Here is a 16,161-nt window from a genome sequence, read left to right on the forward strand (position 1 = left end):
ACCTGCTGGTGTTGACAGCGCACAAGCCACATGGTGTAGTTGTAATGTCTGGGTTTCGGAAGTAAAATTCTTCACATCACGTAATAGCATTTCCGAGGGAAACGCACAGGCCCTCAAAAGCAAGTGATTTCTCACTTATTAGAGTATATTCCGATCAGGGAATAAAGGCTAAAACCTTTTTAAGAGGAAAGAGGTGACCTGCTTTGTTTTGTGGTGCGATCTATCTTGAAGTGGTTGGATAAATTATTGGAACAGTGCTTTTCGTAAATTATGAAAACAGTGCGGACTCCTTTGAAAACTTACAAAAGGTACAGACGTGTAAAAGGAGCTCATCCCTTTCTGCGGCCTCTCGGGGGGTCTCCGCTGTTTGAGCGACATGTGCGCCCCGTAGAGTCCGGCATATAAGGTGGCCCCTTCGCGAAGACATGTATCAGCCACTTCTATCCCAGCCACCGCCTTAGGTGCCGGGGACATGAAGTCCTAGCCTGGATGGCGTTTGCCGCGTGGGGGAGGAACAGATAAGAAACTGACAGCGATTTCAGGAGTGACAGTCGCCCTGGGGAAGATTAAACAGGGTCAGCTGATAGCGAGAGAGAATTCCTGCTTTCCGTGTAGAGGTCGGGGGAGGCCTCTGGGGAGAGGGCCCGGAGCAGAGTTAAGAAACGAGGCAGGGGGATCCTGGGGAAAAGCATTCCCGCCCAGCGTGGGGCCCCGGACAGGGGAAGGATGTTCTCAAGCTTTCGCGAGCACGCAGAGCACCCGGCTGTTGTTACATGCAGATTCTGACCCGGGAGGGCCGGGGCCTGAGACTCTGCATTCCTAACTCGCTCCCGCTCCGCGGGGCTGGCGAAGCTGCTGGTGCCCGGACCACGGCCCGCGTAGCAGTGTTAGAGGAGTAGAAAGGAGGCCAGTGGCGTTTTCAAGTACACTCTTCACTTTTACACAAGTGTTCCCTTTTCACTGGACAATGCGATGGTGACATCCTTTCAGTGAGAACTTACAAGTCTGCCTCCTCCTTTGAGGTCTGCCCAAACCTGGGGTAAGCGTTGAGCATCCCTAAAAGCCACTTAACCACCTATAGGCCTTGAGCAGGCTCAGTTCGCGCAGCATCAGATGGAGGACAGCAGCTGCTGCACTTACCCCCCGCCCCCCCTGCCCCCCCCCCCCCCGCCATCCCCAGGAACAGGTGCCCATAACTCACCGGATGCTCAGCACGGGTGCTCGACATGTGCATAGTGCGCGCTCGATAAACGGTACCCGTTGTTACGTAAGTCCTTTTCAGCGTCAACCTGGGCCTCGTCACACACCTGCTCTTCTCTGAGTGAGCTCCTGATCTGGGAAAGACCAGCAGGAGTGATCCCCGGGGGAGCAGCTCGCCCTGGAATCCTTTATCTCTGCGGAAATAGGCTGTGGCAACAATGGCCCTCTCGTCCTGTCGAAATCAACAAAGTGAAAGAAAAAACGTTTACAGGATACTTTCTGAAACCATTATTCTCTTGTGCCCATTAATAAATTCTTTTCTCAAAGATTTTTGTTCCCTTAACTAAGAATGAAATATAAAAATGTTGGGTCAAAGCTTTATTATTTTATCATCTTCTCGGGGTTCTGGTGCTGGTTCGTATAAGCTTGAAAAAAGTCTTGACATGACTAAGCCTATCGTTAATTCTTTGCACGTACCTGACATCCTGAAATAAACTTTACAAAGACAGCCGAGAACCCTACCGTGACTCAACCGGTGCCATTCAGTTGTGGTTCATTAGCAGGCACCAGCCCTTGGGGTCCCTTCGATGCCGTTGGTGCCTTTATGAAGCACAAGTGATGTAAGTTCGTGTTGGACCAAAGTTCCTTGACCCGCGGGTCTCAGCTCCGAGAGGACTTCTGGAGTTAAATGGTGTTTGCTCTACTGTGTGCAAAGCACTAGAGGTTTCCATCAAAAACTGGGAAGTTTCGGTGCGCCTGGGTGGCTCAGTCGGTTAAGCGTCTGACTTCAGCTCAGGTCACGATCTCGCGGTCCGTGGGTTCGAGCCCCGCGTCGGGCTCTGGGCGGATGGCTCAGAGCCTGGAGCCTGCTTCCGATTCTGTGTCTCCCTCTCTCTCTGCTCCTCCCCCGTTCATGCTCTGTCTCTCTCTGTCTCAAAAATAAATAAACGTTAAAAAAAAATTAAAAAAAAAAAACTGGGAAGTTTCCACTATGGGAGCAGGCTTCGGGTGTTTTAAAAAGTTAGCCGGAGAACCTCTGGTTTCCCAGCCCGTGGGCCTCAGCCCAGCTCTTTCTCCTTTGATGATGAATGCACCAGTCTTATCCAGATGCCACGCACGCACACACAGCAACCAGCCTGGGGGCTTTAAACCGCTCTATAAAAATTCGGGGCCTGCCACTGTCCCCAGCAAGGCTGAGCAAACGAAGCCTCGCACTGAGGTGGAGGAAGTCTGACCGTTTTAAGGGAGCGGGGTATGAGAACCTTTAAATTAGGGGAAGTGATCCTGGACGTCTCCGCTTTAAAAAACTCCCCAGGTGATGCGTATGCGGCCGGGGTGGAGAACCGCTGGGAAGCATCGGTACAAATCGGTTGGGAGGCAATGTGATGACGATGCGTGTTCATTCGTGTCTTCCTTCGTGGAGTCATTTTCAGATAGCATGATGGAAAAATCCAGAAACGCAGCATACGGATGGGCCACCCTCCGGCCCCCCTTTCCTAGTCTGAGGCTAATGCCGCCAGCAATGGTCATCAGTTTCTGGGTTTCTGCTCGGGCACCTCTTCCTCCGAAGCAGCCTCCCGGCCCTGGGTGTCACCCAGACACCTGGGCACGGTGTCACCCAGAAATTCAGGGCAGCGATCCAGCCACTGCACCCTGGATTCAGCAGGTTCCCTGGCTTTCCAGTAAGAGGCTTGGTGTGGGGTGAGGCGGGGTATTTGCAATCACATGGAGGGTTAAGCCCTGCCTCCACTTTCTAGATATGTAGTCTGTAACGAACCCAGACTCCACTTCCTCCTCTTGAGAATGACTGTCAAGGCAGGGCAAGCTCTTATTAGACGCTCGTCTTAGTCCAACAGAACTTTACCCTCTTTTCCAAGAACGCTGGGGTTTGAATACTGAGAATTGATTGATTGCCTCCCAATCCTTCTGGAACATTCTTTCCTATCATCTTTGGCCATGAACTCTCGCTATAGTTTCTCTGAATTTTTCATTTGCGTCCCTATGTTGTTGCAAACGGACCCCACGGCAGGGGTATTTTCCCTCGGAGCATCAGCTTTTAGCCATGGGAACTTGCAGCATGATGTGAGGAGAGCAGAAATCCCTTTGATCTCACCCCCATGCCCGTTCTGTGCCAGTTCCACACAGTGTGGGCGTGAACGCCTCCTCCGCGTGCCCTCTGTGGCACAGCCTCTGTTGGGTCTCCTCTAGGCTTCCCTCAGTCCTCACCCAAGGCCATCTACCAGCAGCCTCTTGGCAGGTTTCGTGCTTTCCCCACAGGGTGTAGCTTTCGGTACACAGCGGGAATTTCTTTTAACAGACTTCATTTTTTAGAGCAGTGTTAGGTTTACAGCAATTTGAGTGGAAAGTACAGAGTTCCCATATTGTCCCTGTCCCTCAAACGCATAGCTTCCCGCCATGGACATCTACAGCACAGTAGGGCATTTGTTAACGATGGATGAGCCTACAGTAACACGTCATTGTCACTCGAAGCCTATAGTTTACATCAGGGTTTACTCTCGACGTTGTATGTTTCAAGAGCTTGGACAAATGTATAATGACATGCATCCATCATGATAATACCATACGGATTAAGTTCACTGCCAAAAATCCCCTGTGCTCTGCCTCTTCATCGTTCCCCCCCCAACCCCTAGAAACCACTGATTTTTTTTGAAAGAGAGCGTGTGCCAACAAGTGGGGGAGGGGCGGAAGGAGAGGGAGAGAGAGAATCTTAAGCAGGCTCCACACCCAACACAGAGCCCAATTCGGAGCTCAGTCCCATGACCATGAGATCATGACCTGAGCTCAAATCAAGAGTCTGATGTTTAACAAATTGAACCACCCAGGCACACCCCCCCCACACACACACACTGATCTTTTTTATTGCTTCCATGATTTTGCCTTTTCCAGAATGTCATGTGGTTGGAATCACACAACACGTAGCCTTTTCAGATTGGTTTCTTTCGCTTAATCATTTGCTTTTAAGTTTCCTCCGTATCTTTATCTGTCTTGATGACTCATTTATTTTTATCACAGAGTAATACCTCATTGTATGGATGTACCACCATATAGTGATGTATGGTGTATTTATTTACCTACCAAAGAATATCTTGCTTGCCTCCAAGTTTTGGCAATAAGCAAAGTTGTTGTAAACATGCATATACAGGTTTTGTGTGGACATAAGTTTTCAGGTCTGGGTAAATACCAAGGAGTGTGATTGCTGGGTCTTATACTAAGAGTGTGTTTAGTTTGGGAAGAATTTTGCATTCTCACCAGCGATACATGAAAGTCCCCGTTGTTTCCCATCCCTGCCACCATTCGGTGTTGTCAGTGTTCCAGAGCTGGGCCATTCTGATGATCGTTAAGTGGATTCTCGTTGTTTTACTTTGCATTTCCCCAATGACATGACATGGAACACCTTTCATATGCTTATTTCCCATCTGTGTATCTTCTCTGGTGAGGAGTTTGTTAAGATCTTTGGTCCATTTCTTCTTTATTTTTTTTTAATGTTTATTTTTGAGAGAGAGAGAGAGAGAGAGAGAGAGAGAACGCGAGCAGGGAAGGGGCAGAGAGAAAGGGAGACACAGAATCCGAGGCAGGCTCCAGGCCCTGAGCTGTCAGCAGAGCCCATTGAGGGGCTCGAACTCACGAACCGTGAGATCATGACCTGAACTGAAGTCAGACGCTTAACTGAGCCACCCAGGTGCCCCAGCACCATTTGTTTTGAAGAGACTGTCTTTGCTCTATTGTATTGCGTTTGCTCATTTGTCAAAGACCAGTTGACGATATTTACATGGGTCTGTTTCTAGGCTCTGCACTCTGTTCCGTGGATCCATTTGTCCAATCTTTTACTAATACGACACTGTCTTAATTACTCTAGCTTCATAGTAGGTCTTGAACTCAGACAGTGTCAGCCCTCCAACTTTGTTCTTCTTCAATACTGAGTGGTTTTTCTGGGTCATTTTTGCCTCTCCATAGAAAGTTGGGAATCAGTTTGTCAATACCCACACTGCAGGATTTTTACTAGGTATTTATATCTGGAAACAAACATAGAATCTTCCAGTGCTGTATTCCTTTGTCAGTTCCATTCCTCATCCCCCTCGATGAAGAATTCCTACCTTCTTTTAAATCTCAAGTTAATTTTTGTCCCGATTTGTGCATTGGTATAGAAATATCTGAGCCTCTTCTTCCCCCCCGAGATACGCTGGGAGCTTCCTTTGCGATTTTTCTGTTTTGCTGTGACGTGCCTAATATCCTCCGTAGCATCTGGTTTATCTGCCGTGGCTGCATACATATTCCCCCTCCCTCTTGGTTATCAAGTTCAAGAGCTCTTGATTAGATCAGTGGATTTAAAGGCAGATGGATTGACTCTGACTTCTCACTAAGGAAAAAACGCATCATAACGGAATCAGGCTGCCATTTAGAGCTCCTACCTGGTAGCACTGGGGGCATGCGACTGGAGCTCCGTAGTGGATGAGAGACCCAAAGGGAGCCTGGTGATTCACTCTCGAAGTTAACAAATCATCCTTAAGCTGGGTAATTTAATTCCTATGAGTGCAAAGCTATGCTTCATGGTCCCGCGTCACGCATTGTACATAAGCCAGATGCCTTTTCAAGTAAACATGGGAACCCAAAATGGAAAATAGCATTAAAAGATCATTTTTCACATTTTCAGACGTGCAGTGTTATATTTCCTACTTTCCAATTTTTAATGGCAAAGTGAATGAACCACGGTGAAACATTTTAAAGCCAAGCAAAGACCCATAAAAGAGCTTCCTTACATGAGTGTAGAAAGTTGGGGTTCTCCAAGTGCTTACTTGTCACTTGCCCTCTGGCAAGTCAGGAGTGAGGTCAGCTGCTACCTTAAAGGTCCTTGTAAGTCGTCTTGCCTGTTCAGAAACTAAGTGGAATAAATATTCCCATGGAAAATGTTCTCCTCTGTAGTTTTGAATTTTATGTTCAAAGAATCTCTTGACTCCATGCTTCATAGATGATGGGTGTGACCATATTCTTCCCATGAGGAAGGTCTCTCCTGGACATTTCTAGACTACCTCCCAGACTGAGATCCTGGAGGTAGAACTTTTAGACAAGAGAGCCTTCTATATCCAGGGAGTTCATACAAATGGGGTCACTGCAGATGCCTTGATAGGTGAGGTAGAAAAATTGGGGGTGTTGAGGAGTGTGAATTCCCTAGGGCTGTGGAGTCACATTTGCTTTGATTAAGCAGCAGGGATTGTTATCCAGTGCCCTGCACCAAGATCCCACCCCCAACTTCTCCTTGGGTGGGTGTAGACCCAACTGGCAAAGGCCATCCCACCTCCCCCACCTCCCGCCTCACAACATGTGCTCTTGTAAGTGGTTTTTGATGGATTGGCCAGTGTAAAGTTATGGTCAAAATTGGTAAGATAATAATAATAATAATAATAATAATAATAATAAATTTTTTAAAATAACAAATTTGTCTCATTCAAGCAACTGATAGGAGCTTGCAAAGTAAGAATCCCAATGGGCACTCTGACAAGTAAGATATAAAGTGAAGATCAAGGGCTTTAAGGGGAAATCTGAAAAACAAATAGTCCCGGATAAAAAGAGAAGTTAAGAACCAGTTTGGGAATGGAGCTCCAGACACCACCTGTAATTCTTCCCAGCTCCAGTCTGGGAAGGAGGTCTGGGAGGGAGAGCCACACTGTCCCCATCCCCTCCCCAGGGCCGTGATGGGTTTCCCCATCAGAATGCCTCTCACTAGCAACCAGGACTGGGCTACCAGGACCCAAGTCTTCGAGCCCCCATTGCGCTGTGGAACCCCCTCCTCTCCCTCCCCATCCCTTGCCATTTCCAGCTTTTGCCACGTGGGGAGTTAGAGGCGGCAAGAGGCCAGTGGCGGGGAGGAGGCCGCTGGGGTAGGTCTAGAAACTCGAGTTTCTGTATTTCATTTCCTAAGTTTCCCATCATCAGCGGTTTTCAGGCCCGGCCACCCATTCGAATTTCCTGGGCACACCGAGTTTCTGCCCATCCCCCCCCTGACATGTGACACCCTCCCCGAACCTTCCCACCCATTTTTGCAGGCGGGACCAGACATTGCATTTTGTGAAGCGCCCAGATGACTGTAACCTGGCGGGCAGGGCTGTTCCTCACGGATGTGAGAGCAGCTTTCTCACCCCTGTGTGGGAAGCGTGTCCATTAAGCAGGTCAGGAATTCCTCTTCCAGAAGGGGTTTCCAGGCCAAGGGAGCCCTGCATCCTGTCAATTCACCAGAACTTCTGGAACCTGATCCACCCACCTGGCCTTTACCATGGCACAAATGCCTTTCCCGGAGAACTGATTCTTCACTCGCCTCCTTGGGCACTATGACCAACTCCCTCTAGGCCCGCAGTAGTTCAGCATCTGAGAAGGGTGTGTGTGTATACAAGGGACTTGGGGAGGAGAGGGGGGTGGGCACTTTGCTCCCCGCCTGCATGGGTGGCCCTAAGTCGGAGCTTTCAAACCTTGACTGTGCATAGGAATCACCTGGGGGTCTTGTCAGACTGTGGATTCAGTGGAAAAATGTCTATTCGTGTCTTCTGCCCATCTCTTCACTGGATTATTTGTTTTTCAAGTGTGGAGTGTGGTGAGTTCTTTATAGATTCTGGTTACTCGCCCTTTGTCCGATATGTCACTTGCAAATATCTTTTCCCAATCCGTCGGTTGCCCTTTAGTTTTGTTGACTGTTTCCTTTGCAGTGCAGAAGCGTGGGTTATAGATATAATGGAATAGTACTTGGCAATGAGAAAGAATGAAATCCGGCCATTTGTAGCAACGCGGATGGAACCGGAGAGTGTTAGGCTAAGTGAAATAAGTCAGGCAGAGAAAGACAGATACCATATGTTTTCACTCATATGTGGATCTTGAGAACTCAACAGAAGACCGGGGGGGAGGGGGAGGGGGGGGGAGTTACAGAGAGGGAAGGAGGCAAACCATAAGAGACTCTCAAATACAGAGAACAAACCGAGGGTTGATGGGGGAGGGGGAGAGGGGAAAGTGGGTGATGGGCACTGAGGAGGGCACCTGTTGGGATGAGCACTGGGCGTTGTGTGGAAACCAATCTGACAATAAATTATATTGAAGAAAAAAAAAAAAGAACGTGGATTCTGAGTCAGAGGACTGGGGTGGGGCCTGAGATCGTGCATTCCTAACACACACACACCGGCTGCTGGTGCCGGTCATTGGGCCTCTTGGCAGAGCAAGGCCATAGGAAGCTACTTCCCTCCCACCCCTTCCTTGGAAGTTTCTGGAGTTTAAATTTGGGCCAACTTTGTTATGTGGCTTCAGAGGTGAGGGAAGCGGGCCCGAGGGGGACCTGGGATCCTTGCTTGGGCAGGGTCGGATGTGACTGTACTGATTTGACTCAGGCAAGGTCTTGAGGCTACATGGAGACCAGAGCCCAGGTGAGGGGGGGTGTCCTCTCCTAGCCAGGTAGCCGGGCTGGGAAGCTTATCCACAGAAAACCAACCATGACCTCGAGGCAGCATGAAAGGACAGGCCCTCTCCTGTCCGTGCCCTCTGCGATTGTCCGTGTAAGGCGACCGTCTGAGCTCACGTTGACCTGCTTGTGCTGTGTCCACCTGCCATCATCACCTGTCTTTCCCCCAAGTGCCAGTTCCTATGTGTTTCCTTAGCGCTCCAGGAGAGAGCGGAGGAAACAAGTATATAAAAATCTTGAGCTGAGAGTGGCTGCTCAATAAATACATTTGTTGGGGGAATGTGAATACAAGAATTAGCTTGAATATTCCGCTCAACATCTCGGAAGAACCGGCTTCGGGACACAGCGGTGTCATTTAACAGAAGTATTAAGCAGGGTCCCCTGTCGCACACGTCTCCAGGATAGCTGCCACTAAGGGGGTGTCTTTGATGTCATTTCTTCCCCCAACACTGGCTTATGTAGCTGTGAGTTCTGAGTCTCTTCTGTAAGCCCGTCCGGGCAGAGGAATTAGCAGGAAGGCAGCAAGAGATCCCCGGGGCGATTCCACTTCTGAGGAAGCCTGAGGCTATTTGCATCTCTAATCACAAGGAAATAACTACTGACAGCCCCAACTAAAGCAGAAATAATTAAGAACGAGAGTGAAATTCCTGTACCAGGAGGAAAATGGCACGTTAATAAAAAGTATTAGAGGCCAGAGCATAGCAGTAAATTGCAGATTATGAAATCATATTTGAAGCCTGCTTGAAACTCCGTTAACTTTGCCCCTTGGAATTTGCAACAGTGTGATAGGCTTCAGTTGGCTGTTTCAGAATTCTTGGATTATTGATAGGTCAACATATTATATATAAGGTTAACATATATATATATATATATATGTGGTAGGGGAGCCTGCATTACAGTCGAATAGGCTGTAAAATGTTAGTTTTTCTCTGGTCTCCACTCAAAACTAGCAGCCTAACTGGAGACTCTGTGGGTTGGTCAAAGTAACACACTCATATGTGGTATATGTTGCTTCTGAAATCCAAAAGGCTAATCAAACACCGTGCCTCCTTTCTCCTAGTAGATGCAAGGTGTAGCAATTCATCTCTTACTAGAGAGGGAAAAGCTTGACATGTCCCAGGCCATCGAACCCCCAGAATCATCAATTAAGTGGGGGACACCTGAATCACGTGAGATTTATCCTCACCCTCTGATGTGCGTGGGCCTTTAGTAAGGGCATCTAAAGCCACTTCCTACTTCTTCCTCATCAGATTCAATCAGCATGTCAGTGTGGGTATCCCAGGGACACTGTGTGGACTGTCAAAATGACCAAGATCTGTCTGGACCGTATTATGGCGGGGGGCAACGGACAAAGTCCTGAAGCAAGACCGTAAGAGTGTGCTGTTCGCTCTGCCAGGTAGAAGCAAATTGCTTTCGATGGTCCTTGCACGTTGGTAAGGAGGAAAAGGCATTATCTAGGTCAACAGATGTGTGCCAGGTCCCAGGGCTCTGTTGATTTGTTCAAGTAAAGATACTACATCTGGGCGAGGGGCTGTAATTGGAATTACCACCTGCTTTAACTTACAACAGTCTATAGACTTTCTCCAAGACCTACCCAACTTCTGCACAGGCCAAACAGGTGAGTTAAATGGTGATAAATATCATACCCCCACCCCCCCATTTCTTTCAATCTTTTGATGATGGCCTTGCTCTCTATGCTTCCCCTATCTTGGTAGGGAGGGGAGAGTTTATAGGCCTCTACCTAGCCCTTCCTACCATAATGACCCTTACTCTACATGTCAGAGAGTAGTTGGAGATTCTGAAGGGGCCAAGTACATCCATTCTAAATATACAGCTAAGAACTGGGGAAATATCCTGAGTCTGTAGACCAATTAATTCCACTGTGAGTGGAATTGGGCTTAGACTTGGGCTAAGACCCATTCACTTGACCACTATAAGCCCTCACTTTGATGTGTGAGAACAGTCACATTTAGGTCTCCAGGGATCAAGGTCAATTCAGAGCCAGGGTCTAGTAAGTTCCAAAATATCTAAGTCTAGATACTTCCATTTCCCCAACGCACCGTCTCTCTAGTAAATGGTTTCAGATCCTTTTGCAGAAAGCTTTAAGGAAGATTTATAACATGTATATCAATTGTTTGTACATTTATAATAGGTACTTTTATGTACACTTATAACGTGTATATTTATGTACTTCCTCAAGGAGACACAGCTTCCCTGCAGCTAAGGACTCTGGGTCTCGTCGTTGATTTATATCTGGAAATTCAGTGAATGATCATGACTGGTTACTCAAGTCAGGTTTTGGGCTACCAGACCTAGAGGTTTTTTTGTTTTTTTGTTTTTGTTTTTGTTTTTCTTGTTACATAAACCAGGACAATACTCTAGTGGGCTATCTATTGTCTTCCTAGAGATACCAGGATCAATTCACCACCACTAAAGATCTTTGAAGTCCAAGGCATTCTTATCACTGGTACATCCCTGCTGCCCTTTACAGATGTGCCCACTTTGACTTTGGTAGTTAAAGGCAGCCACCTCCTTGCTGCTACTCTAGGGTTCCTTTATCACCCTTGAGGTCGCAGAACCCAACTCAATGGTGTTTTCCAGTGCTTCCATAACCTATTCTACAAGGAGACCAACCACATACTTTTCAAGGGTTCAGATTCTTCCCTCACTTATGTAAGTTCTTCCCTCACTTATGTATTTCTCAAAGCCTCAGCTGAGAGGGTCTTCTGGACATTCCTGTGGAAAGCAGTTGGGGGTGAGTGGGGGTGCAGATTTCACATGATAAATCCAGTCCAACCTTCCCACCTAAGCACACTGCAACAGAACTAATCTCACCAAGCGTTGGGGTCTCTGTTTCCTCCCTTGAATCATGGAGCTGCCCTGGCCAACGGAGTACAATGGAAATAATGTTATTAGGCTTTAAGGGAAAAATGAATATAATTTCTCTCTCTCCCTCTCTGCCCCTTCATCTCTCTCTCTCTCTTTCATCACTTGGTCCGGGGAAGCCAGCTCCCATGCCATAAAGACACTCAAGTAGCCATGCGGAGAGGTCCTATAAAGACGAACTGAAGTTTTCCGCCAACGACTAACAATGTTCTCATTCTGTGAGCCAGCCACCTGGGAAGTGGACCCTGTAGCCTCAGCCTCCGGCCCCCAGATGATCTCAGCCCCAGCCAACATCTGATTACAAGCTTAAGAGAGGCCCCAAACCAGAATGGCCAAATCAAGCTACTCTTGAATTCCCAACCCATGGAATTTATTTTGAGAAAATAAGTGACTATTGTCCTTTTAAGCCACTATGTTTTAGGGCACTTTCTTACACAGAAGTGGAAAAGGGATACATACGCATTGCTTATAGATACATACATATGTAATGAAAACGGAGGGAAACATGCATGGCTGTGGTTTCTATTTGAGGATAGTCGATACTTCTAGGGATAGAAAAAAGGAGATGAGGCTGGAAAGGAGTCCAAAGTAAGCTTCAGAGGGATCAGTGCTATTTTTTTTTTAAATGATCTAAAGCAAATATGGCATAAGTTATGGTAAATCTTCTTGATATATACATAAAGTGTATTTTATATTATTCTGTACATTTCTATGTGTTTAAAAAAAGTAAATTAAAACACTGAGGGTGAGAGGGCTAAAATATACTTTTGCCTAGATCACGGTTTGCCCAGGTTGAGTTTACTCCAGATTTTTAATGGCAGAGTCTGATTTGGGCCATTGGCTCTTGGTCTGCTCTTCAGATTTTCATCAGAGACATCAGGGCTGTTATTCTTGCCATAGAGAAGGTGACAGAAGAAGGTCCCCCGATGACTCTGGCAATCCTCCTATACGTAGAGCGGAGGGAGTTTATTTTCTAAAGCCACACATACGTGGAGGTAGCTGTTCATAACCCTCTAAGGGATGGCTTTTATAAGTTTTATCTCTGTGAGTGAAAACATATAGGAGGGAATTACAGGGACATAATGTTATGGATCATAGAATTTTAAGGTAGAAAGGAAACTCATCCCCTCTCTCCCACGGCAGCGGGGTGTTTTACAACGTCCCTGACAAGTAGTGAATCAAGCCTTGCTTTTCATACCTAATGGTGACGGATACTGTTTCCTGGAGCAGAGTGTTCCGTGGAACAGCATAGAAAGTGCTCCACTCCTATTGAACAGAAGCCCGTGTGACTCTCACCCACTGCTTTAGCCTCCAAAACAACACATAAAAAGTTTACTCGCGTCCTCATGACAACCCTTCAAATGTTTGAAAACAACAATCTGGTCCCTCTTCAGATTTCCCTCCTCCTGGTAATGCACCCTCAATTCCTTCAGACAGCAAAGGCTCTGGCAATTCTTGAATACCTGTTTTATATGCCGAGTGGTTTAGATCCAGGGTTTTATAGACTCTTCAAATTCCCCGTGATTATCCACATCACAGATAGGGAAACTGAGGCTCAGGGAATGTAAGTAAGTTGGCCTAAGACCACAAGGCAAAAAAAAAAAAAAAAAAAAAAAAAAAGGAGCAAAGCTCACTAACCAGGCTGTTTGTGAGACGTGGGGCCCTCAGAGGACACTGCAGCCCTCCCCGCCTTCTCCTGCTCTAACATGAAGCTCCTGAGATGTGATGCCAAGAACCAGATACAACACAATGAGCTCATAGCCCGTTGTGATGTTTTAGCTTACTCGGTCGTCTCTCCGGCCCTTTGAATATGCAAGAAAGGCATCAAAACTCACGTACTGTGGGTCGGGAAACAGGCTCAGCAAGATGGGTGGCACAAAGACATCGACCAACCCTTGAGTAGGGGATTTGGGATGGCAAACCCACATGTTCCCATTCAAGGTGAGTTTTTGCGTGGTGCCAAGATGCGTCTCCATGATCCAGGATCTCAGCAGCCTGAAGAACTGGTCCCACCCTGGTTAATCTGGATTCAAGTATTACAATTGTCCACACATGGCCCCAAATGGTCTTCGCTTCTCTAGCAGCTACGTGACAGTAGGAGAGAGCAAGGTTCTGTTAGCCAGCGGTCCCCCAAATCTGTATTTTACAGATACCACTGCGACAATTGAGTTTACGTCGCTCCTAGCGGACCTCCCACTTTCTTCCGCCCCACTGAGCCCAACCCTGAGCTCCAGCCTGGGAGGGCCTTTGGAACGATCACCGTGTCATCCGGTGCAGTAGCGACTCCCGGTAGCACCAGGGGACAAGCACCCTTGAGAAGCACCCGTTTTGGTCATAGACGGGTTGAGGCCACGGGGGGAAACACAAGGCTAAGGACTGAGCCCGAGGGTGTGGGTTCCAAGTGCAGCGCCCGGAGGAAACGTGATTGCAGAAGAGGGACATCGACGTGTGTTCGGATGCCGCCGTGACACCATCCCTGGGCCAGCTTCGGGTGTGTGGTGGGAGGTAGAGCATGAGGACCAGTCCCCTGGGCACATAGTCCCTCTAGGCAGTGGGGGAGGGGCGAAACTGATGGGTTTGGGGGAAGGAGACACAGGTGGAGACACCCCCCCCCCCGTCGCATCCTAACATGAAATCATTCTAATTTATTGCAGACCTGCTCAACGTCCCAGTGAAGGTCATTCAATGTCACTGCTTTCCTCCACCTTTGCCCCATTGTGGGATTCTGGTCTAGAAAAATCCCACCCCGGGCCCCTCCTTCTGGAGCCTCCGGGTAAGGGCAGTAGGCCCCCTCATACCCACAGCCGCCTTTCTCTAACTGCTTAGCCCACTCTCCTTTTCCTGGAACCATTTCTCCCCAACAGATGGTGTTTATAGACAGGGAAAGAACGGGAGTTCTTCAGCTGCAAGGCTGGCAATCAATACCCAGAAACCCGCCCTCTGGAGGTGGCCGCCAGAGGAGGGGCTTTCACAGATGTGGCCGCCAAAAGAGCTCAGGGCTGACGCCAGCCCCCACCAAGCCTGGGACGGGATGCATCGGGGACGCGATGACAACCTATTGTGCTTGTAGCTGGCCAGGGGCGTAAACACGTGTGTTTCTTGCGGGTTTCTCTTCTTTGGCCTTCAGGGCTGTGTGTGTGTGCAGGTTTTATATCCTCGCAGCCAGTAGCAAACAGAGACCGGCTTTGCCCTGAGCTGTAGTTCATCCCGCCTCGAGGAGGCATTTATTGAGCCGTAGTCCCTGCGTGTCGCTGTGGGATCCGGGAGGAAGGCCAGCGAGCTTTGGCTGATGAGCCGGTTGTGCTGTCGGGGCGGCCTGCCCTCTGAGAAATGTCCTGGGCGATGGAAGAAATAGGATGGGAGGCAGAGAGGGAGCGGGGCGGGCAGCGTGTTTGTGTTCGTCTGCTGGGAACCACAGGAATAGCCGGTAGATGTGGGATCACACACGTGCAGGGGCGCCTCCGACACCCGGGGATCTTGGGGGCGGTTGGGAGGGAGGTTTGGGTCGGAGATGAGAGAGGGGCCTGATTTCGGAACCAGCTGCTGGGGGAGTTTGAACGGAGGGGTGTGGCAGTGAGTAGGGAGTAGAGGTGGCATGGGGGCCACAGGTGCTGAGAGACCATGGGAAAGGACACAGGCCCCCCCATAACCCCAGGACGAGGCGTTACTAGCTGCAGACAGGCTTCCTGGTGGGTCAGGGGCCTGTCTGTAAGAGGGCCTGGCAACGCGTGGGAGTTTGAGGCGCCCCCCACACACACACACACCTCAGCCGGTAACAATTTCAGAAACCCCTCGATGCCCCCCTCTCCTTCCCCGTGAAAAGGCAATGTCTCTTTTGGTCACCGCCTCAAACGTCTGCGGCAAAGATAAACACCTTTACACTACAATTTGCGAGAAGGCCTGAGACACAGCAGGTACCACGGCAGGGACAGCCCACGTGGGGTTTAGAAGCACAGGCTTTGGGTTGCAGCGAGGCCTGGAATCCATCCCAGCCCGGCCGTTCGCTTCCTAGGTGACCGCTGTCACTCCCTGAGCCTCATCTTCTCCGATGGGGGACCCCAATGTACACCTTCCTTACGGGATTCCTGTAGGGGTTAAAGGAGCCAATGCGCTTTTTGGTGCGGTCATATTGGTCAGCCACCGACACATAGCACTTGTTGGCAGCCGGCCCATGCCACTGACTGGCAGAGGTTCGTTGATCGACAGGTACATGACAGGATCTCTATTTATATAAGAGGACAAGCAAAGAGAGCGTCAGAAGATACCGAGGGGCTCAAAGGGGGAGAAGAAGAAGGGGAAGTTAGCAAAGACGACCACGGCTGGCAACAGAGGGCAGAGATGCGTGGGGTTCCCCACCCTGCCCAGGGGTGCGTCTGGATCCCATGAGCCACTCAGTGAGGGATCTTCGGGTTGTCAGTCACAGAAGCAGGTGGCTCGGCTTCCAGTCTTTTCCGTGGATGTTTCACTTGGGTAAAGGAAACTCACTCCCAGGCCAACTGCTAATTAAACAGAGCCCAGGTTGAGACTTGATCTCTGGCCTCAAGCCATATGCAGTCAGAGTGGGGAAGTCAAGTGCCAGCCGAACACGGAGACCAGCAGGTTGAACTGGGAAGGTGCAG

The sequence above is a fragment of the Prionailurus bengalensis genome, chromosome D3 (genome assembly GCF_016509475.1).
Source record: "Prionailurus bengalensis isolate Pbe53 chromosome D3, Fcat_Pben_1.1_paternal_pri, whole genome shotgun sequence".
NCBI lineage: Eukaryota > Metazoa > Chordata > Mammalia > Carnivora > Felidae > Prionailurus > Prionailurus bengalensis.